Below are 23,982 nucleotides of genomic sequence, written 5' to 3' on the forward strand. Positions count from 1 at the left end.
CTCTAGCGATTTCCCTAGTGGTCGGGCAGCCTGGACCACTGGTCCCGGAACCCATCAGGCTGACTCCGGCTGCTTGGGTTTAGTTTACGGTATTGTATGCGTTTAACTTCTTAAGGAACTGCCCGTCTCACGTTTCTTCATCAACACATTCCCTAGGCTAGCGATGTATGACTATTCCCAGTGCTGCTTGTATTCGCCCACACTTGGTATAAGCAGTCTTTTAAAAATGAGTTATTCCAAGCCTAGAGGAATACAACAGTCTAGGTGTTTGCTGCACATGCCCGCACAGGGGAGTAGAATAAGGCCGATCTATGTAGCGCTCGCTGGCCAGCCTGTCTAGAGTCGTTGGCAAGCTTCAGGTTCTGGTGAGGAGCTTTTTCAAAAAACAAAAGAAGGGGGCTGGCCAGATGGCTCAGCGGTTAAGAACTGTAACTTCTTCCAGAGGTCCTGAATTCAATTCCCAGCAACCAAACCACATGGCTCACAACTATCTGTAATGGGATCTGATGCCCTCTTCTGACGTGTCTGAAGAGAGCAACAGTGTACACATAAAATACAAATCTTAAAAACAACAACAAAATACCATAGTGGATGGCTCCTCAGACTGACCCTTAGCCTCTCCATACAAGCACATATCTCTGCTGGAAATTAAAGTCAGGGACTCTTTTTTTTTTTTTTTTTCTTTTTCTTTTTTTTCGGAGCTGGGGACCGAACCCAGGGCCTTGTGTTTGCTAGGCAAGCGCTCTACCACTGAGCTAAATCACCAACCCCAAAGTCAGGGACTCTTGAGTGTTAAGCATATAGTCTCCCATTTAGTTGCACCGGACCCTACCCCTCCATTATGGCTTTAATTTTTATTTCTCTAATTGTATTGGTTACTTGTCTTCTTTTGTAATGGGATCTGATGCCCTCTTCTGGTGTGTCTGAAGACAGCTACAGTGTACTCATATACATTAAATCTTAAAAAAAAAAAAAAGAGTTCTTGATTGAATGAGGAATGAACTGAGTGTGAGCATGATTTGCTCTCCTCCCCGTGACCACAGACGCAATATAACCAACTAGCTGCTTCAAATGTACGCACACATCATCCCACCCTCATGGACTGTTCCTGACCTTCGAACCACAGGAAACCTTCCTTTGCTATGTGCTTGTCGAAGCAATGCCAGCTAACTAAAATATCCATTAGCATGGCTGTTTCTAAGACTAGACCAGAGGTTGGAATGGCTTCCCAAAGGAAGAGCACCCAGGCTTTCCTATCAGCTGATCTACATGTGGGCTCACAGAGAGGAGGCAGTCTAAGGCTAATGCCTTCACTAAAACATGGGAGCCAGGGAGGCTGGAGAGGAGGCTTGGTGGTTAAGAACATTGGGTCTGCCAATGAAACTGAAGACCAAGAAACTGAATTCAGAGCCTAGCACGACCATGTAGCTCCTATTCCAGGGCATCTCCCGCCCTCTTCTAGCCTGTCTGGGTACTGCATGCAGGTGGAATACGGTATACAGATATATGCAGGCAAAACTCTCCTACATATATAAGTAAAATAGTAATGATTGAAAGATTAAAAAGCTGGGACGGCTATGTGGAGATGGCCCAGCATTAAGAGCATTTATATCTCTTCAGCAGATCTGAGTTTGATTCCTAGTCAGGCACCTCACAACTGCCTGGAACTTCAACTCCACGGGATCCAAGGCCTTTGGTCTCTGTGGGCACTTGTGCGAGCGAACGTACACACGCTTTAAAAATTGAGCCTCCGGGGTTGGGGATTTAGCTCTGTGGTAGAGCGCTTGCCTAGCAAGTGCAAGGCCCTGGGTTCCGTCCCCAGCTCCGAAAAAAAGAAAAAAAAATTGAGCCTCTGGGTGGTGGTGGTGCACCCATTTAATACCTGGCACTTGGGAGGCGGAGGCAGGTGGATCTCTGTGTTTGAGGTCAGCCTGGTCTACAGGGCGAGTTCCAGGACAGCCAGGGTTATACAGACAAATCCTGTCTCAAAAAACCAACCAACCAAATGAACAAACAAAAACCATCACCACCAAACTGAGTCACGAAGCTCATTATAGTTCAGCTCGTTTTTAACTGCTGACCCATCCCATTTCCCTTAACTGAATCTGAATTTGCTTAGTGTCCAGAGTCTCATATTCTGAGAAATGAATACTGGGGCTGGAGGGATGGCTCAGTGGTAACAGTACTAGCCGCTCTCCTAGAAGACCCAGGTTTGTTTGAGTCCCAGCACTCACATGGTGGCTCAAAACTGTAACTCAGATGTCAAGTGATCTGTCACTCTCTTCTGGTCTCTGTGAGCACCAGACATGTGGTGGTGCCATCCCTGAGTTGGTCAAAGCAGGCCGAGCAAACCAGCAAGCAGCACTCCTCCACAGCCTCTGCATTAGCTCCTGCCTCCAGGTCCCTGCCCTGTTTGAGGTCCTGCTCTGACTTCCTTCAGTGATGGAATACAATGTGGAAGTGTGAGCCAAATAAACTCTTCCCTCCTCAACTCACGTTTAGTCCTTGTGGTGGTTTGAATATGCTTGGCCCAGGGAGTGGCACTATTAGGAGGTGTGGCCCTGTTGGAGTAGGTATGGCTTTGTTGGAGGAAGTGTGTTACTGTGGTTGTAGACTTTAAGACCCTCATCCTAGCTGCCCGGAAGCCAGTCTTCTCCTAGCAGCCTTCAGATGAAGATGTAGAACTCTCAGCTCTTCCTGCACCATGCCTGCCTGGATGCTGTCATGCTCCTGCCTTGATGATACTGGACTGAACCTCTGAACCTGTAAGTCAGCCCCAATTAAACGTTGTCCTTTATAAGACTTTGCCTTGGTCATGGTGTCTGTTCACAGCAGTAAAACCCTAACTAAGACAGTCATGGTGTTTCCTCACATCCCTAGAGACACTAACTAGGACAGAGTCTCACTCTACAGTCCAGACTGGCTTTGAGCTCAGCAGTAACCTGCTTACTTCAGCCTTTTGTTGAGAACTTGGACATGCGCCACCATGTCCAATTTCTTTTTTTTTTTCATGTCCAATTTCTATCATCATCTTAACCATTTATAAAGAGTCGACATCACTGGGGCTAGAGGTGGCTCAGTACGTGAAGGTGTTTTCCAAAAGCGTGACAAACACGAGTTCAACCCCCTAGAACTGCATAGTAGAAGAGAAGTGACTCCCACAAAGTGTCCCGACTCCCACACATGTGCGTGTACGTGTACACCTCCCACCTGCAGACAGGTAAACTGTAGTGAGAGTAACATCACCAGAAAGGAAACACATTTCAGACTTCCCAGCGAAGACACATCTCTATGGGGGTTTCTACCGAAGTTATCAGGAAACACAGGACAGACCCGAGGTGAAGGACATTCTACAGTAACTGGAGGTGTGCTCCAAACACGCCAATATTGGGAAAGAAAGCCTTAACTGATACAGAAGGAAGGACAAACAGCCATGTATGTATGACAGAAGACTGTCCCGGAACAGCATGAAATATTTCTGTTTTTTACATAGAAAAGCACTGAAAAAACTGTCCAAATAATAATAAAGTTTAGAGATTAAAGTATGCCATGAACAGCCGCTTGCTGACTAACACTGTACCATCGTGTTGCTCAGACAAAAACAAAAACCCAAAACCAAACCGAAACAAAACTGTCTATAGAAGGACACGATTTAAAAAACAAAACAAAAAAAACCCCCAACAAACTTTAAAGGGGATCTCTGAATGTGTCTGCATACACAGTTCTCTGTGTAAAATTACAAAAATTACAATACAATCACGACAGCCATAGTGGACACCTTCAATTACTCCAAACGTCACGGGAAGCCCTGAGAGTTTGCTGCCTTTCTGTATAGGGCCCATGTCTTGCAGTCTCCCATCAGTGGACAGCAGCCAGTGACAATGGTGACTGCAGCTGTACTGGACACCACACCAAAGCGAGGTTAAACAGAGAAGCTGACGCTGACCCTGGCCTGATGGTGGGATTCCCAACCATATAGACAGTTCCATGCATGTCCGGAGCCTTTCCTTGATGTTTGGCTCTCCTTGTGATTCTGAGATTCTAATAGTCTGCAAATGAACATGGAGCTAGGGAAGTATGCACGTACCAGGCCCACTCTGCCTTCGTAAGTTTTACGACATGAAGAGCTCATGTCCATTCAAGGTCTTACTTCTCTAGAAAATGTACTGTGCCAAGGAAGGGGCAGGAAGAGAGCAATACCGTGTGGCGGTGCCTTCATGGCTCAGAGCAGGACCCATCCACTGTTCTCAGGCAAGCACACCACATACTGAGGTTTCTAGTCACAGAATGGTTCAGTTCCTGCAGGAGTCTGAGCCGCTCTTCACAACTTAACCCTGAGAGCCTGCTATGCTAGCAGGTAATGCACCCTATGCTGAGGGCGGCATCCTGGGGCAAAGCTAGGAACATCATTGAAAGGGCCACAATGTAAATGCTCCAGCGTTTCAGAGCACAGGGTATCTGTGGTGACACTTAATTCTGACATGCAAAAGCTGCCGGATATTTGCGAGCAAACGGGCATGGGCGACAAAGGTTTACTTACTGACAGAGGCTGACTTTGGTCTACGCTCTTATGTCTACCTAGTAGCTGGTACCTAGGGACCTTGCTGGGGACAGGTATGCTGTACCCGAGCTTTCTCCTGTTCAGAGCCTAGGGGCACAGCTCTGGGAAAACTAAGAGGTTAGTGAGCTGGTACTGTGTGTGTGTGTGTGTGTGCGCGCACCTAGACAGTTTTGGGGTTTGGGCAGTTTAAATATCCAGGAATCTTTCTGTAGTCCAGTTTGAGCAGGGCTTCGGCATCAGATGTAAAGGAAAGGGCACAGTAAAGGAACTGCCAACATGGCAGCTCCTTCACTAGGGATAAGGATGTAATCGTGCGGAAGAAAGACATCTGGAGCAGTGCAGAGCTGAGAGAGAGAGAGAGAGAGAGAGAGAGAGAGAGAGAGAGAGAGAGAGAGAGAGAGAGAGAGAGCGCAGCAGCCAGGGCTAGGAAGTGAGAGAGCTAGGAAGAATGCTGGCTTTCTTCTCAGTGCCAGAAATCCTCCTGTAGACCAGTGTGAGCTCAGTTCTGGATATCTGCACTGCCTGAGACGGAACAGGGAGTGCTCTGACTGATGATGGCCACACTGTGAAAAGGTGGCCAGAACCTGCAGAGATGTGCTGAGGAGAGTGCTTCTGGGGTCCTGCCCCAGAGACACAGCAGCTGGAGGCCTGGGCTCAGAGAGCGGTGAGGAGGAGACTAACCTGGCTCAAGATGAGTGAACACAGGACTACAGGAAGCTCTGGTATAAGACATCAGGTGGGACGGAACAGCAACTGCAGTATAACCCCTGGGAAGACGGCAAATGGATGCGAAAACCCCTCACCCAGTCCTCAGGTAAACAAACTCAACGACACTGAATCCCAACTCACTCCCTATAACTGAGGCTAAACAACAACAACAGCAGACTCTGTGAGGTTTTTCTCGTCACAAAGGTCGCATCACCAATTTTCACACCCTTTGATTACGATAATAAACTCCGATCATGAAGCCTTCGTCATCTTTTCCTTCTGACTAACACAAGTCTGTTTCCAAACCATAAGAACAACAAAATGCAGATGAGAGGCCACACGAGGTGGCCACAACAGCAGGGGAGCCCTGAAGGGTGATCCAAGGGAGGCCCCAGGTTCTGTGACAGCTGGACACAGTAATCAGTGAACTGGCCACACAGCTGGGAGTGGGGCGGCTGAAACCAGGGTCAGAAGAACAGAGGAATGGAGCTTCACCCCTCCCAGTCTCCAGGCTGCTCCTTATGAGTCAGCTCGTGTTTAGCCAACTTGGACGGCTGGCTGAAAGTCTTTCCACACGCCGAGCAGGCGTGGGGCTTCACTCCAGTGTGAGTCCTCTGGTGCTGGGTAAGGACGGAACGCTGACCGAAGGCTCGGCCACACTCGCTGCACTGATAGGGCCTCTCTCTAGTGTGGATTATCTGGTGTTGAATGAGATGTGAGCTCTGGCTGAAGCCTTTGCCACATTCAACACACGTGTAGGGCCTCTCCCCAGTGTGTACTTTCTGGTGGTGAATGAGATTTGAACTTCTGTTGAAGGCTTTGCCACACTGGTTACATTCATGAGGTTTCAGTCCGTTATGAATCCTCTGGTGCTGAATGAGGGTTGAGCTCTGGCTGAAGGTTTTTCCACATTCCGTACATTCATAAGGTTTTTCCCCGGTGTGGACTCGATGGTGCAGGATGAGGTTAGAGCTTCGACTGAAGGTCTTCCCACATTCGTGGCACTCGTAGGGCTTGTCTCCAGTGTGCACACCCTGATGCTGGATGAGGGCTGAGCTGTGGCTGAAGGCTTTCCCACAGACACCACACCCGTACGGCTTCTCTCCCGTGTGAATTATTTGGTGCTTTCTGAGCACAGAACTGTAACTGAAGGCTTTCCCACACACATTGCACACGTGAGGCTTCTCACCAGTGTGAATTCTCCGGTGCTGAATAAGGCTAGAACTCTGGCTAAATGCTTTCCCACAGTCACTGCACGAGTAAGGTTTCTCTCCTGTATGAACCCGGTGATGCTTAATGAGGTTTGAGGTGCGTCTGAAGGACTTGCCACACTCTTTACACTCGTAAGATTTCTCTCCGGTGTGAACTCTCTGATGCTTCCTGAGGTGTGCACTCTGGCTGAAGGCTTTACCACACTTGCTGCACTCAAAAGGATTCACTTGTGTGAATCCTGTGGTGTTTGAGGAGGTTTGAGCTCCGTCTGAAGGCTCTCCCACACCAGCTGCATACGTATGGTTTTTCTTCAGAATGGATTCTTCGATGTTGGATGAGGCTCGAGCTCCGCCCAAAAGCCTTGTCACACTCATTGCACTCATAAGGTTTCTCCATCACATGAGACTTTTGGTGGTTTTGAAGGCTTAAGTTCTGGCTGAAGGCTTTTCCACATTCGTTACACACATATTATTCATTGTGGTGCTGAACCTGATGCCTATCAAAATCTGTGTGCCCCACAAAGACTTCTGTACACTTGCCACACTGGTAGGCTTTCCCAGGGAGGCAAGGTTGACAGTGGCTTTTAAGGTCAGAGTTTTGGCTAAAGGCCTTTCCACATTCAGAACACATTAAAGATGGCTCTCCCGGGTTGGCTCTCTGATGCTGATCAAGGTCAAGGGTTCCTCTGAATGCCTTCCCACACTCAGTACATATGAGTGGGCTTTCAATTGTAGGAAGGCTCTCCTGGCCAGTTAGCCCCCTATTGTACTGAGAGTTCTCTGCAGTGTCATGTGGACGTGGCCTCTCTTCTGAAGAGATTCCCTGACACACTAGCGGACATGGGCTCAAGCTGAAGCTTGTGTCAAAACCATTGCAAAGCAGACGTTTCTCCCCTAAGGGTCTCTTCAGGAACATAGTCCCTGGTGTGAGGTGTCCCTACCAGTAGAGGGGCTGGAGCAGGCTGTCAGCTTCAGAGACATTGCAGTCAGTTTCTAATAGTTCATCACAGAGCCCTCCAAACTTAGGGGCTGGAGAAACATCACCAACAGACGGGTGTTGGTATTTCTGCCTGTGATTCCAGATATCTTCAGAAATGTGCTCCTTGGGGTAGAACGGCTCCTCCTCGGTTGTGCAATCTGAAACAACACACACTTGAGTCAAAGGAAGGACTGCTGTGACTGAAGCAGGGGGACAGACAGACACCCAGAACTGCTGACCTCACCCAGAGGAGGAAGCAGTGGGAGCAGGGAACCTCATCTTATGGAAGGACTGGGGCAGCCCCTAGCTGATAACTGCAGAGAAGCTGAAGACCAGCAAGGACCGCCTGCCCTTCCTGGGACTCTTCACAGAAGGACGCACTTTCCGTTTGCCCGCTGGTCAGGACAAGGTTCTGAGAACCCTTCAGCCACTCCTTCAGATCACACTCAGCAAAGTCTATTGGCTCCACCTAAAAACAGAATAAAATATAAAATAAATGACAATATGATTGATTACATAAATGTATATATTAAAAAGATATACCATCATATATATCTAATATAGATTAATAGATCATTAATATAAGTATATAAAATATAAAAACACCCAGGCCAAGGTACTCTTTCTCCTTCCTCTATGTAAAAGGAACTACCACAGGTACACATACAAAGTTTTAAAAAGTGTGCCACGTGTACACATCATGACAGTCACGACACCCATGTGGCAGTTACAGGACAACTTACTGAAGTCGGTCTTCCTGCTTCAGCTTCCTAAGTGCTAAGCGCACAGGCTTGTCCCCGGCGTATCCGTGCGGGTCATGTTGTTGTTGTTTTTAATATTTATTGACGTCACCTGTATGTGTGTGCCCGCGTGTATGTATGAGCACCATGCGTTTGCAGGTGTGCACGGGAACTGGAGTTACAGGCATCTGGGAGCTGCCTGCTGGAGGTGCTGGAAGCCAAACCCCAAGTCCTTCCCTTTGAGCTACTTCTCCAGAGTCTATTTATGTTATTTTAAAAACGACCTTTAAGAACTCGGGATACAGTTCAGTGGGAGAACACTTGCTTAGCGAGCACAAGGGTCTCTTTCCACCCTAAGTACTTACTAGAAAACCTCGGGGTGTGTGAGTCATGCCTGTAATCAGGTGTTTGGAGGGCCGATGCAGGAAGAGCGTCTGTCACACATTCAAGGGGAAAGTGGTGGACACAGTGAGCTCAAGGTACCCGGGTTACAGAGTGAAGACCAAACCCCTCAAGTCTGACCATGGCTTACAGGCTCAAAAGGATCTGTTAGCCGGATTTGATGACCTGACTAAAATGAAATGTTACTGAGTAGAAGAGATATGGCAATGGGGAAGGAACTTTCTACCTTGAGCCATTCCTTAATGAGTGTTTTACTAGGAAACAACAGTGAGCCCGCCATGGAGTGAGTGCACAGGCCTTTAGTAGCAGCTCTGGGAGGCAGAAATAGGTGAGCCTCTGTGGGCGAGGCCAATCAGGTTTCCACAGGGAGATCCAGGACAGCCAGGGGCTACACAGTGAGACCCTGTCTCAAAACAACAACAAAAGAGCAAATCCACTGTTCTGGCCATGGTGGCACATACCTTTAAACTCAGCACTCAAGGACACATGGGCAGGCAGAGATAGAGACCCTGCAGACCGACCGACCGACAGACAGACAGACAGACACAAGAGTATCGTAGATTTTATTCATATATTTACATAGGGTCCCAGTATGTGGTTTTGGCTAGCCTTAAACTCAGACTCAGAGGTCTACCTGCCTCTGCCTTCTCCTGCATGCTGGTTTTTCCTTTTCCTTTTCTTTTATGTGTGTATATCAGAGGGCACTTTGCCTGCATATCTGTCTGTGTATCACATGCATGGCTGTCTGAGAGGTCAGCAGAGGGTGTAGGATCCTCTTGGAACCAGAGCTATAGACTGTTTTTGGTAGTCATGTGGGTGCTAGGAATTGAACGGAGGCCCTCTGGATGAGTAGTCAGTGTTCATAACCACTGAGCCATCTCCTCAGCCCTGCAAACTGTGTTTATTTATACCTTCTAGAACAGTGGTTATCAACCTATGGATCAAGAACCCCTTTGGGAGCCCATATCAAATATTTACATTATGATTCATAATAGTGGCAAAATTACAGTTATGAAGTAACAACAAAACAGAGAGTGTTCCGGGACAGCCAAGGCTGTTACACACAGAAACCCTGTCTCAACCCCCACCCCACCAAATCCTTCACCAACAAACCAACTTAAACCAAAAACTATCCCCTGTTCCCCAAATCTAAGGGCTCATGTGCCTAGAAAAATGCTTTCTCTGCAGGGACATCTAGGCTCTGTGTTCTCTTCCCAACACTGACTGGTTTTTGCTGTTGTTGTTTTAGGGTACTTTGTGGACCCCTAGCTCTAACTTACTTTCTCAGTCCCTTCTGCCTCCAGCGGCAAGGTCTTATACACCGACATCAGGTTTTCCAGAACACCATTCTAAGGTGGAATGTATTTAATACACCTTCTGCACACACAAGCTGATACGGTACAGCGTAAATATGGATTATCCTCATGGAGGTGTGGTTGGCTGGGCACCTGTGACTTGCTGTTGCCACTGGGAATCAGCGTGTGTGGCATTACATATTACATATATGGTATTACATAGTACATATGGTATTACATATTGTTATTTAAGATCAAAACCTACCATGTTGTTTCTATTGAGTGTACTTGTGTATGTTTGCACCACCATGGAGAAAACGTTTTAAAGTCAAGCTGCAGTGTGTTGATGACTACAAAGGCTTGTAGAACTGTCTTTGAGTCTCTTGGGTGTTTATCTAGGAGTTAACTTTCTGGATCATGTGGCAATGCAATGTCTAAACTTTTGAGGAACTGCAAATGAGTTCCCATAGTGGCCAAACCATTTCACATCCCACCATAACTATATAAGGTTCCCAGTGTTTCCACCTGCTCCTGAGGAAATAAACTACTCACTGTGTTTTCCTTTAAAACTTGTATGTTTTTGAGACAGTGTTTTGCTGTGTAGCCCAGGTTGACCTCCTCTGCACTCTGTGTGTTGAGATTACAAGTGTGCACCACCATACCCTCGACTTTGTACATGACTAACACAGTGATCCAACTTCATTTTTGCATGGCCCTAACTGCTTGTCCCAGTATGTCAAAAGGCTCTTTCCTCTTTAGTTAAAAGGCCTTGGCATTTTTGCTGAAAATCAACTGACTACAGAGGTATGTGCTACTTCTAGATGAGAATCTATTGGCTATGGAGGTTGTGTGTTACTTCTAGATGAGAATCTATTGGCTATGGAGGTATGTGCTACTTCTAGACTTTGGATCCTCTTTATGCCAAGACCAAATTGTTTTCATTATTGACGCTTTGTAAAAAGTTTTGAAATTTGAAGGTCTGAGTTTTCCTTCTTGAAAATTTTGATTTTCAAGATTGTTTTGAGTGTCCAGGGCCCTTTAATTCCTTATGAACATGAAGATAAATTTTTATAGTTTCTGCCACAAAGGCTTCTAGAATTTTAAGAAGAACCGGAGTGAATTTGCACATCGTTTTAAGTAGTCTACGTATCTTAATACTGTTGTCTTCCAATGTGTGAACACAGTCCACCCATTGTCTCTCATTCTTTTTCGCAGCTCTCAGTGGACAAGTCTCCCCCTTCTCTGTTGAATTTATTCCTAGTGTTCTCCCCTTTAGTCGCTGCTATTCTCAGTGGAATTTCTTTGGTTTTGTTTCGGTCTGAATTTAAGAAAGGTGTCCACAGATAGACCTACATTTGAATACTTAGTCGTTAGGGAGTGGCACTATTTGAGCAGGGTTAGGAGGTGTGGCCATGTTGGGGTAGGTGCAACCTTGTTGGAGGAAGCATGTCACGGAGGGTAGGCCCAGCTTCTCTTTCTCTCCGCCCATGGATCCAGATGTTTCTCTGAGCCACTGCTCCAGCACCATGTACCACGCTTGTGGCCACATTCCCTGTCATGATGATAATGGACTAAGTCTCTGAAGCTGTAAGCCTTGGTCATGGCCTCTATTCACAGCAATAAAACAGTGGCTAAGACAGTTGGGGCTTTGTTTTTTTTTTTTTGTTTGTTTTTTTAAAGATTTATTTATTATATATAAGTACACTGTAGCTGTCTGTCTTCAGACACACCAGAAGAGGGCATCAGATCCCATTACAGATGGTTGTGAGCCACCATGTGGTTGCTGGGATTTGAACTCAGGACCTCTGGAAGAGCAGTCGGGGCTCTTAACCACTGAGCCATCTCTCCAGCCCATTGTTTTGTTTTAAGACAGTCTTTCTTATGTAGGTAGCCCTGGCTGTCCTGGAACTCACTCTGTAGAGCAGGCTGGCCTAGAATTCAGAGATCCTCCTGCCTCTGCCTCTTGAGTGCTGGGATAAAGGTGTGAGCCACTACCCCCCAGCTGGACTTTTAAATCTCTATAGACTGTTCATTACTCACGTAAAGAAACTGATCTTTTCTCTGCAATCTATTCAGTTAGTTCTAGTATTTTTTGTGAATTTTTTGAGATTTTTTCTCCCCTCTGTATGGCTTAAAGTCTTATGCAAATAGTTCCACACATTTCTTTCTAATCCATGTGTTTAAAGTGTTCATGGTAAGACTCTCTTATGATGATGAATGGCAATGGTGAGACAGGAACCTCGTCTTGTTCCCGCGCTCAGGGAAGCCTGTGGGCTCTCACTACTGAGGGTGAGGTCAGCTATGACTCTCCTAAGTACCTTTTACCATGGTGAAGAGGGTTGTGTCGCTCACAAACTTTCTGGGTATTTCTGGGTTCCCCACTCTGTCTTTAACTGTAAATTATACTAGTGGATTTTCCTGTTAAATTCTCCTTCCATGGCTGTATGGTCACGGCATATACTGTAAATACACAATTCATCTTACCATTATATCACTGAGTTTTGTATTTCTAATCATAAAGGCTACTGGTTTCTAGTTTCTAAGTTTTTCTTATTTCTTTAAAAAAAATGGTGCAGGGGATTGAATGCAGGGCTCAGTGCATACAATTTAAGAGATTTACAGTTAGGGGTTGGGGATTTAGCTCAGTGGTAGAGCACTTGCCTAGCAAGCTCAAGGCCCTGGGTTCAGTCCTCAGCTCCGGAAAAAAAAAAAAAAAAAGAGATTTACAGTTGAGTGATAGCCCATTTAAAAAAAAGTTTGGTTAGCAGGGCTAGGTGATACACACACAGCACTCAGGAGGCAGAGGCGAATCTCTGTGAGTTCGAGGCCAGTCTGGTTTACAGAGTGAGTTCTAGGACAGCCAGGGCTACACAGAGAAACCCTGTCTCAACAACAACAACAGTTTGGTGAAAATATTTCCAATTTCAATTCTGATTTTAGTTGTTCCATATTTGTTTGTTATTCTAAAAGTTTGTGTGCTCGCTTCAGCAGCATATATGCTAAAACTGGAACAATAATTCTTTATTTGTCCCCATCTCTGCTGGCATGGTTTATAGTTTCACAAGATTTAAAAGTTAGCTTTCCAATTCAATTTCTTTTTTTTTAAAAAGATTTATTTACTTTATGTATATGAGTACACTGTCACTGTCTTCAGCCACATCAGAAGAGGGCATCAGATCCCATTACAGATGGTTGTGAGCCACCATGTGGTTGCTGGGAATTGAACTCAGGACCTATGGAAGAGCAGTCAGTGCTCTTAACCGCTGAGCCATCTCTCCAGCACTCTTTCTTTTTTTCTAAAGCATCATTTGTTACTATTGCATGTGTGAATGTGCACGCTATGTGGAGATGCACAGTTTACTGTGGAGGCCAGAGGACAGGTTAATGGGGTTAGCTCTCTCGTTACCCTCACATGGTTTGTGGGGATGGACCTGAGGCTGGTAAACTTTCGCAGCAAGCACCTTTACCAACTGAGCTATCTTGCCAGCCCTTCTCCTCTCTTTCTTTCTTTCTTTCTTTCTTTCTTTCTTTCTTTCTTTCTTTCCTTCCTTCCTTCCTTCCTTCCTTCCTTCCTTCTTTCTTTCTGATTTATTTATTATATGTAAGTACACTGTAACCATCTTCAGACACATCAGGCATCAGATCTTATTACAGATGGTTGTGAGCCACCATGTGGTTGCTGGGATTTGAACTCAGGACCTCTGGAAGAGCAGTCAGGGCTCTTAACCACTGAGCCATCTCTCCAGCCCTCTTTCTTTTTTTCTTAAAATATTTATTTTCATTTACATGTGTGCTGCATATGTATAGGTCCCCGTGGAGGCCAGAAATCAGATGTCCGGCTGCCTGGAGCTGAAGTGAGACATTGTGAACTCTCCTTGTGGGTGCTGGGAACTGAACTCGGTTGTCTGGAAGTAAAGCAAGGTGCTCTTCGGCACTGAGCCATTTCTCCAGCCCCATCTTTCTTCCTTTTAAATGAAAGCATATATTGCAATAACCTTTGTTGCGTCTCGTAACTGTCTCCTCCTATTACTTTCAATCACTTATTTTTAGGCATTGTCTAATTTTCCTTGTGACTTCTTTGCTGATCCACTGGTAGCTTTATCTCCACAATTCTGTAAAATTTCCAGTTTTCCCGCTGTTGCTGGCTACAGAAGACATTCATATTATTTCAATAATGTAAAGTTTTTGACACTTACTTTGTTACCTGACAGACGGCTTGTGTTCTATGCACACCTGAGTGATGTTTTAGGTGCACGGTTTTGTATTTGGGGGTTGGCTGGGCCGCTGCTGTAGAGTGGTGTAGGCTAGAAGCTGGTCTCAGTAGTAAGAGAACCTGTTTAGTATGGCTTTGAGACTCATTTCCTGGCATTTCCCAGAAATAAAAGACCCCAAACACACGACAAACACTTAGAGGGGTAATTTATGAACAATACATTTATCGTTTACATTTCTGGAGGCTGATTAAGGTGCATAGATTCCATCTGATGTGGGCTTCTTTTATCTGATGATGGTCTCTTTTACGGTGTTCTTAGGTGGCGAAAGGGCAGGGCCAACCAGGAGTCCTCATTTGTATAAGGACAAGAACCTCATTTACAAAGGCTGTGCCTGGGTCACCCAGTCACTTTCTGAAGGCCCCACCTGCTAGTGCTCGTATGTTAGGGATTAGTTTTGGATGATTTTCAAATGAGCAGACATCTTTAAAGAGCAATGTGTACAGTTGGTTTAGACTATTGTCCAAGTCTTGTCTCTCCCTAGCTAACTCTAACAGTTTTCCATCATGGGTGTTCAACTTTTGACACTGACATGTAATAACAATCTACAATGTGGGTTGGGTTGCATTAATAACTATTTTGGGATGTATCCAGGCTACAGGAAAGAGGTTGGACATGGTTAGTAGATACTGTATGTTGCTTTTATAACTAGTATACCAAAGTCTTTAATGATAATAATAATAATTTTTAATATTATTATTTGTGATGTATCCAGGCTACAGGAAAGAGGTTGGACATGGTTAGTAGATACTGTATGTTGCTTTTATAACTAGTATACCAAAGTCTTTAATGATAATAATAATAATTTTTAATATTATTATTTGTTTATTTTGGTTTTTTGAGATAGGGCTTTTCTGTGTTTCCCTGGCTGTCCTAAAACTCACTCTATAGACCAGGCTGGCCTCAGACTCTGCCTCTTGAGTGCTGGGAATAAAGACAAGCACTACCATGGCCCATCGAATGATTACTATAGAACTACTGAACCCTTCGAATCTACTGCGATTTGATTCGTGTACCTGAGGGTTTTATCGTCATGCCAGGTCTCTTTGGATTAGTATTTCCATGGGATACTTTTCCCGTTTTTACTCTAAATTATGTCTCTGACTCTAGAGTAAGTCTCTTAAGACAGCTTATACTTGGACCACGCTTTCTTATCCATTTTATCAATATAAGTATTTTGACCAGAAGGGCTTTTTTCTAATTTTTTTTCCCCTGCAGGACTGAGTATTAACTCTAAGCCTTGTGCATACTAGGCAAATGCTTATGTAATATTGAGGCAGGGTCTCTCGCTGAACCCCAAGTTAGCCAACTAGTCTAGCTAGCCAACTTGCTCTGGGGCTCTCCGCTCTGCCTCCCTAGTCCGGGATAGTGATGGAGACCACATCTGCCTTGCTTTTGATGGGTTTCAGGGATCCACACTTGAGCTCTCACCACACATGGCAGATGCTCTATCTCCTGGGCTATCTGCGCAGCCCCCTTATTTTGAGGCACATCTCACCGTGTTGCCCACACTGGACTTTAAATTACAATTCTCCTGCCTTAGCTTCTTCAGTAGCTAGGGTTACAGGCTCACTAGTGATGGAAAGTTTCAGCCATGTTGCTGTCTGTCTTTGGTATATTTTTCATGTCTTTCTTCTTGGAATCTTCTATTGCCACATTCTTTTGTAGTCAACTTTTTTTCTTAGTGAAGTGCCATTTTGATCTCCTTCTTTTCGTGTGAATTTGTTGGATGTATACTTTTTTTTTAAGATTTTAAGTGTGCTGATTTTATTAATGTTATTAAGGACCAAGAAAAATATTTAATGCTAATATTATAACATTTAGAATTTAATACAGGAAATTTTAATTTCAAAATCTTTTCTCTACCACATTTTCCAAATTATTTGTTTAAAAAGTATTTTATATTTCCCAAACTACTGGTTTCAAATGCTTGCCAAGAATTATGAAATTTAGGTTTCCTGTCTCTTCTAACTCTATATATTTATTGCTATCAGACTTACCATCTTGCCCCTGAATATTAAAACAATTTAAAGCTAGCAAAAAGTTATGAGGCTTCTTTCTACCACTAAAATACGGAAACTTAATTTTATGACTGCTACTTTCACCAAAAGAACATTTGTTCATGCTACAGATCTGAGCTCCCACAACAGAAACACAGCAACATGAGATAAACACAAGGTCACTTGAATATCCCCTAAAAATTCTCCATTCTGCAAGGTGGACACTCACAGCTGTGTTCTGGAGTACAGTTTAAAATGTAACTAAAATTAAGTTTTTACTTGAAGTCCTATCTTCTCATAGGGGTTTAGACAGTTTTGACCCTAGGTGGATGTCTGAAACATTAAAAGCTACCCAACTTCCAGCAAAATTGCCAATGTTGATGTTCATCATGTTGGATGTATACTTAATGTTTACCATGGAGTTATAAAGAACCCCTGTTTCGGTAAACGAAATAAAGTTTCTTTTATCCTGGTGCCGGCGCCACAGTGCTACATGGCATCCGTGGGATATTTTCATCTCAGTCAGCCAAGCATCTCACCTGCTTAGCTCCATCCCATATCTCACTGCCGATGGCTTCTCTCTGAGCCCAGCAACAATCTCTCTACCCATCCAGTTCCAAAGGCAGGCTGTCATCATGCCTAACAGACACATCCCAATTCCATGGCGGCCCAGCTTGCCCAACCACCACACACTCTCGAATTCAATTACATTGACACATGAAAGAACATACAACACAATAATCTCTGATTCAATCAATAAGATATAATTGTTCATCTGGATAACATACAGTTTGCTCATCTAGATACACAAAATCCTGTACACATCCATCCCTTAAGACTATTCATAACAACCTGTAAATGTGCAGAGAGGAATCTTAACATCCGCTGCCGTGTTCTCTTAGCGGCCCTCTCCTCCAGGCTCATCCTTCTCTAGAACCTTTATCCTGCCCATCCTTCCTTCTTGTTCAATGACAGGCCTTGTTCTGTCCTCTACCCACCTTCACCTGCATAATGACATCATCCTACAAACACCCTAAAACAACTGATGCCGAAATCCTCCCCATGCATCTGTTATTCTTTTAATTGGTTATCACAAATTCTAAATAAATTTCTGGGTCAAAGGTTATTAGACTAGACGGTTAGCTCAGTGGGAGGGTGCACATTTAGAATGCATGAGGCACGGAGGTCCATCCTCAGCATGCATGCATGTACATATATATTATAATATAGGTATATATGTGTATCTATGTACATATAACACACATGCATCTTAGAGGAAAGGTGCATCCATGACAACTGTCCCCACAGTCTGCTATTTATTTGTCTTAACCACTCCTTCATTCTGTGTCTTTGTTGCTCACAAGTTCTTGGGTGACAGGTCCACTGGCACTTTCAATATGTCTCGCTGCTATAGCTTCTTGATTTATCACTTTCCCCCTTCAGGATATAGCGGTGTCACTACGTGGACCTCACAACTTTCCCGGGACCCTCCACCCTCTCGCGTGCTAGCATCAGATCCAAGCCACCACGCTTGACTCTGGTGTGATACACCAAACACCTTCCTTCTTATCATGCTCAAATTGTCTTTCATCAATTTAACTATAATGGCCTTTGTGTGGATCTTTAAACTTATCCTCCTGAGTTTGTGGGGCCTGGGTCTACAAACTGAGGTCTTTCATCAAATGTGGGAGATTTTCAGCTCCCAGCACACATATCCTTGTCCCTGTCTCTTCTCTTTGAGTCCACAGAAGACACCTGGTGCACCTGATGAGACCCTCCGGGCACTTCCTGTTTCTCAGACTGGCCAATTTCACCACCAGAACCTGACGTTTCCTCATCCTTGCCTCCTCCCTGCTCAAGCTGCCTCTGAAATGTTCTAGTGACTTTTCATTTTAGTGGCCCTTTTGGTATTAGATTTTACACTAGGTTCCTCTCTATTGAGAGTCTCCTCTCACTAACACTTCTGGTCTCCCTTGGTTTCTTTAATCTCTGCTCATGGTTTCATCTAGCTCTTTGATGCATTTAAGGTAGCAGACTTAAAGTCTTTTTTTTTTTTCTTTTGGTTTTTCAAGACAGGTTTTCTCTGTAGACCAGACTGGCCTCGAACTCACAGAGAACCAGCTGCCTCCCAAATGCTGGGATTAAAGCAGGCGCCACCATCACCTGAGCCAGTTTGCACTCTTTATCTACTAAGCCCAGTCTCCACTCCCCAGCTACCTCCTGCATTTCTATTTCCTTCGTTGTGGCAAACCTGGGACATTCCTCTAGGTTTCTAGCAAAGTTGACAGTTTCTGGTTTATTTAAACATTTATGTTGGAAAACAGGTCCTTGGAGATGCCCGTCTCGCCCACTTGTTCCACAGCAGCTTAGAGTCGTTCTCTAAGATAATGTTTATGGGTGTTTTGCCTGCACGAATGCATGTACACCATGAAGAAGTCTGGAGAGGGCACCGGAGGCCTTGGAAGTAGAGTTTGGATGGCTGTGAGCCACCTTTGTGGTAGAGAACTGACGCCCGGTCCTCTGCAACAATAATGAGTGTTCTTAAGGGCTGAGCCATCCCTCCAGTCACCAGCAGTGGCTTTTAGAACATGAGTCAAAACCAAAACAGAAAAAATGGAAACAAAACCAAAACAGAGTATGAGTCCCTATCAGCACAAGCCTCCAGCCCACCCTGGAAGGGCTGTGCTTCCTATCCTCTGCTCAGCATACCCAGCAAGGACCCCTTGGCAAGATACTTAACATCCTGTATCTGCTCAGTCTGGTCAGTGGGTCTATCCTCGGGCCACTCTGGGACCTTCTCACATCTCTCACCGCCCCACCCCCTCCCATTTACAACACACTCTGTTTAGCCTAGGCTGATCTCCACATGGTCTGCACCATTCTCATCCTTAACCTAGCCATCCCTTTCTGCACAGTGAGCTGGTAGGGAGTCTTTGCAAAGAGATCACTGAAGGGCTCAGAGTGGGATGGGAATGGCAGAGCGCTGTGGACATAGCCAGGAGAAACCAGGATGGCATGAGGCAGAGAGCTGACGCCAGCCTGGTTACGGGGCCAGGCCTATAGGGCCAAGGATTCTGACAGGTTAGAGAACATTCTTCAGTGTTAAAAGGAAGATGAAGGTCCTACTTACAGTACAAGGGGCTAAGAGAAGTCAGGTCCCTGGCATCCAGCTCTGGCCTCTTGAGTCTGTGCATGAAGCCTAACACAGATGATTCCTTAAAGACAAGCTTCGGGTGAGGCGGTCATCATCATTCCAGAATGAAGACACCAGTGGAGAATGGTTCCCAGTACCTGGCTGCTGATGGTGAGGGTGGATGGCTTCCAGTTTAACAGTGTAGCACAGGGGGGCCCACAGACTGAAGATCCAGGTGGGCCACAGCAGAGTGTCACGCAGACAAGCCTGTACCACAGGAGTCCAAGGAAATGGTCTAGGAGCCGAGGGCGTCACCTCTGCCTCCTCGGAACGCACTCTGAGGGGGTTGGGTATAGGTGATGCCTGAAGATCAGAGAGGACGCAGTAAGTGGACACAGAAGCTAGTACCAGGGACCCACTATCCTACAAGACAAAGGCTCTTCCTCTACCTCTGATTAGAGATATGGAGAATAGGTATGTTGATCCCCAAGGCAAGGCAGGCCCCTGGTGCATGGCAAGTGTGTCTCTGAAAGGCTCAGATAACACAAAGAGGGAACAACCCTGACAAAGCCTTCTTGGTGGTGGGCCCCTCTATTCCTGGCTCCTGAACAGTCCCATGGACTGTAAAGTGCAAGACCTCGCCTGCTGTGAGGAAGCGGCAGCCCTAAACGACCCAGGGCAGTGGGTACTGTGCACACAACAGCCATCATGCTCAGAGACTGCCGATCTTCCAGTCAGGTTTGTTTGAGATTCGTGTGGCGGCAGTCGTAAGGGGTACCCTTGTTTCTACCCTCCTGGAACGCTCTCCTACTGCAGCAACCACCCATTAGTTCAGCCTCTCACTTCCCCTCCTCTGCTGGTGTCCCAGGGTTCACTTCTTACCTACTTTAAATCCCCAGTGATTTTTGTCTTGTCCCAAGATAACAACACCCTTCCTTTATCCTGTGGAGCCTCTCAAATGTGTGCTCATCTCCAGTCTCCTTGCTCTGAGCAGAAGATTGAGCTTGCCCATCTGGAGGCACACTGGCTCTTCACAAAGGTGAACTGCTGACTGCCCCCTACCTTCTCTACTGGTACCTCGCCCCCAGGGGCACTGAGGAAAGGAGATTGACTTTCTTGTCCCTTCCACCACTGCATTCCAACATGGTCCATCTCTACGGTAGAGAAAAACGCAGGAAATGTCGGTAGGAACCTCTAGCAGATGATGTCTGTCAACCTAGGAACTGGATTTCTCCTCTTGGGTACTTTTTGTTTTGTTTTTTTAAAAGTGTTTCCTAAACTGGGTGTAGTGGGACATGCCTTTAATCTCAGCATTTAGGAGGCAGAAACAGGAGGATCTGAGTTCAAAACCAGCCTGGTCTACAGAGCAAGTTCAAGGACAGCCAAGGCTACACAGAGAAACCCTGTCTTGAAAAAGAACAATGAACAAACAAACAAGCAAGTGCATATTTCCTGAATACCAACTATACTGCTTGTTCCTTGGGGTTAACAGCAGGGATAAAAGATCAAAGTAAACACGCCAGTTCAATAGATCGGGCAGCAGAGAGAAGTAGAGTAGGTCTCACCGAATAGGCAACCAGAAGATGAAGTGGTAGAGGTGGGAAGGGTAGAGGCACGCAGGTCGGGTTCTAGGAACAATGGTGAGGATAGGCAGGAAAACCTGGAAGCAAAGCACACCCCAGAGGTGCCACAGGCCTGCTCTCTGAAATGCTGGCTCTGCAGCACAGGTCTGTGGGGCCAGAGGGGCTCAGAGGGCAACACTGCACCCCTAGCCCACACACAATCTGTGTTGGACCCAGGCTGTCCAAACACAGTGTCTTTGGCCAACGGGCTCTTCTTTCTCTTTCCAGAGGAAGGATGCTCTGTTCTGCTTCAGGATGTGATAAAGCTGAGGGTGAGGGAGGCAACAACAGTGTCATCTATGGAGTGTGGTGAGGAGGCTGGCGGGAGGGGCTGAGCAATGGCTTCTGGGAAAGGTGTCAGGAGGATGGTATAGCACTGGGATGCTCTGAGAAGGAAGAAGGGCTGGACAGCACTGGGCCGAGATCCGAGGAAGGTCAGACAGCAAGTGGTCAGAGAGAGGTCAGAGGACAAGATGCCACTGGGGATAGAGTCTAAGCGGTCTTGGCTGCCTGATGAAATAAGGCATGGTTGATATTTCCGTACTTTTCCCAGAAGAATCAAAACAACCCCTCTTGTGATGATTTGAATGGGAGATGCTCCTGTGGGCTTGGGTTTTGGTGGGACTGTTTGGGGAGGGTTGGGTGGTGCAGCCTTGCTGGGTCTGTCACTGGGGTAGGTTTTGCGATCAAGCCCTCGCTCTACGTTGGGTTCTCCCATTGCTTTGTGCTTGCATCTGAAGATGTGGGTTCTCAGCCTAACGTCTCAGCTGCCGTGCCTGCCCCTTGACGCTGTGTCTCCCTGCTGTGAGACACTCTTTTATTTCTCTGGAATGGGAAGACCAGAATAAATTCCTTCTCATATAAGTTGCTTTGGGCATAGTATTTTTATCACGGCAACAGAAAAGTAATGAATACAAACACAATTCCCTTTCCAGGGTTCTAGCGTATCCATCGAGATTACTCTAGACGTAGGCAAGCAGACATACATCTTTTTGTTATCAGGTGTACCCAAGTGTGCGCTTGTTTCAATCATCTCGTCCAGAGGTCATTTACTCAATCTGTGGTAGGCCATGTCTTAATCCCCGGAACCTGTAGATACACTACACCACAGGGCACGGGAGGTTTTGCAGAAGTAATCAGATGGACCCTTGTGAGTCCGATCTGTTAACACCAACCTGTAAAAGCCCTTGTAAGCCAATGCTAGTCTCTAGATGTGCTGCCTCGTTAGGAACCTCCAGGAATTACAGGCTGCTCTGGCCAGAATGAAGAGAAATATAAGCCTCTGTGTAGTGACCACAAGGTAACCAGTCTTGCCAATGCCTTGAATAAACTTAGAAGCATTTTTTTTTCTTGGCTAAAGGCTGAAATAACTGAAAGACCCGATATTGCACTACCTCAGCAGGACTTCCACCACCACCACCCCAATCCCTGTAACAGGTACAAAATTCTTCCTTCTTGGAACCGGTCCACCACCGTCGGGCATCAAGGATAGAACACCAGACATGGAGCTAAACTAATGAACCCCGCCTCCACCCCCCACCCCCAGGCTGTGTTCTTCTCTAACATCAACTTTAAGTTCCCACGTCCAGAGCTCCTTCGTCGCATACCTGTCAAGTCTCCACCTCCTGCACAAACCCTCACACGCCTCCTCACAAACTCTCCAGAGGTTCGAACTCTGCCCCAGTTCGAACCAGCTTCGCGCTGTGTAGCCGAATCTGCATCCCGCCGCCTCCACGCTGCACTGGGGACACCAGATGACGCTTCCCAGGCGGAGGCTTCGTCTAGTGAACTCATCAAGGGAAGTCGTACCCGGCACGGTGTTTATAGGAGGGACCCGTTACCATAGTCTGCTGCCCAAATCAACCGCAACTGACCCTCCAAGTCCCGCCCGACTTCCGGCCCGCGGCCCCGCCCCGTGCCCCTCCGCATGGCCGCTCTATACCCAAGCACGTCTGGGGGACTGAGGCTACTCGATGGTTCAAAGCTGTACTCTGTGAACGCGCCGTCCCCTTACTGATATAAGGGGTCATAATGGACCCGAGCGCACAAGGAAGTTTCAACTTAGTAAGAGGATACTATCAGAAGCATAGTAAGAACTAAACATCTAGGGTAATGGAAAATTTTAATTCAAAGGTCCCACAAGTTAAAACAAATTGCTTAAAAAAGTAACATAGTTGGTGGGTAGCTCAGTGGCAGAGAGATCCCTCGTGTGTGCAAGTACACAGCTTCATTGTCTAGCACTGGAAAAATGAAAAGCAAACACTTAAGAACGAATCAACGATTGGACAGGGGAGTGAAAAACCCAATCTCCTTAAGCAGTTAGTTTATTTTTTTAGGAGTGTTCAGAGAACATTTATAAAACTTAGTTAAATGCTTGATTTATAGGTTTATTAGACAAAAACTGTTATTATATAAAATGTTCACACAACAAGTCTTGTTGGAATTTCAGAAACACTGACTAGATAACCTTATTAAATTTACCTGAAAATTTGTAGACTATAAAGCAAAGAAAAATAAAGGGTTGGAGAGATGGCTCAGCAGTTAAAGACACTGGCTGCTCCTCCAGGGGTTTGATTCCTAGCATCCACGTAGCTCACAACTATGTGTAAATCCTGTCCTGGCAGATCTGCAGCCCTCTGACTGCCCTGGGCACCAGGCACACAAGTCCTGCATAGACTCACAAGCAAACAAAACACCTGTGCACATAAAATTAAAAAAAATCAAATTAAAAGAGTAAACACTTTATTCTCACATGTGTACTCAAGAGAAAACTATTTTTGTTGATGAAGACAAATGTATTTATCCTAAGCTAGTATTTTTTTTTACTAGCAACAATGGACAAATATATAGTCAAGCACACACGCATGTGTGTGTATGTATGTATGTATGTATGTATGTATGTATGTATGTATGTATATCATGCTTTGGATAGAACTCAGTTGGAAGGACGCCTTGTTGGAATTCACAAAGCTTTCTCTTGGTTAGATCTCCAGAAATTCACAAACTTACATCCTAGCATCAAAGAGGAGGAAGCAGGAAAATAAAAAATGGATCAGAAAT

General features: G+C 45.7%; 1 pseudogene across 1 annotated transcript; it reads right to left on the reverse strand.

The window, feature by feature from the left end:
- Positions 1-3,470: 3,470 nt before the first annotated feature.
- Positions 3,471-22,824, reverse strand: Znf16l-ps1 (Zinc finger protein 16 like, pseudogene 1; annotated as a pseudogene). Its single transcript, NR_175277.1, has 4 exons — positions 22,530-22,824; positions 19,298-19,663; positions 7,704-7,928; positions 3,471-7,617 (listed from the first exon to the last, which is right to left on the reverse strand). The product of NR_175277.1 is annotated as a Zinc finger protein 16 like, pseudogene 1 (transcript).
- Between the last annotated feature and the right edge of the window lie 1,158 nt (positions 22,825-23,982).

This window comes from Rattus norvegicus, chromosome 7 (assembly GCF_036323735.1).
Source record: "Rattus norvegicus strain BN/NHsdMcwi chromosome 7, GRCr8, whole genome shotgun sequence".
Lineage (NCBI taxonomy): Eukaryota > Metazoa > Chordata > Mammalia > Rodentia > Muridae > Rattus > Rattus norvegicus.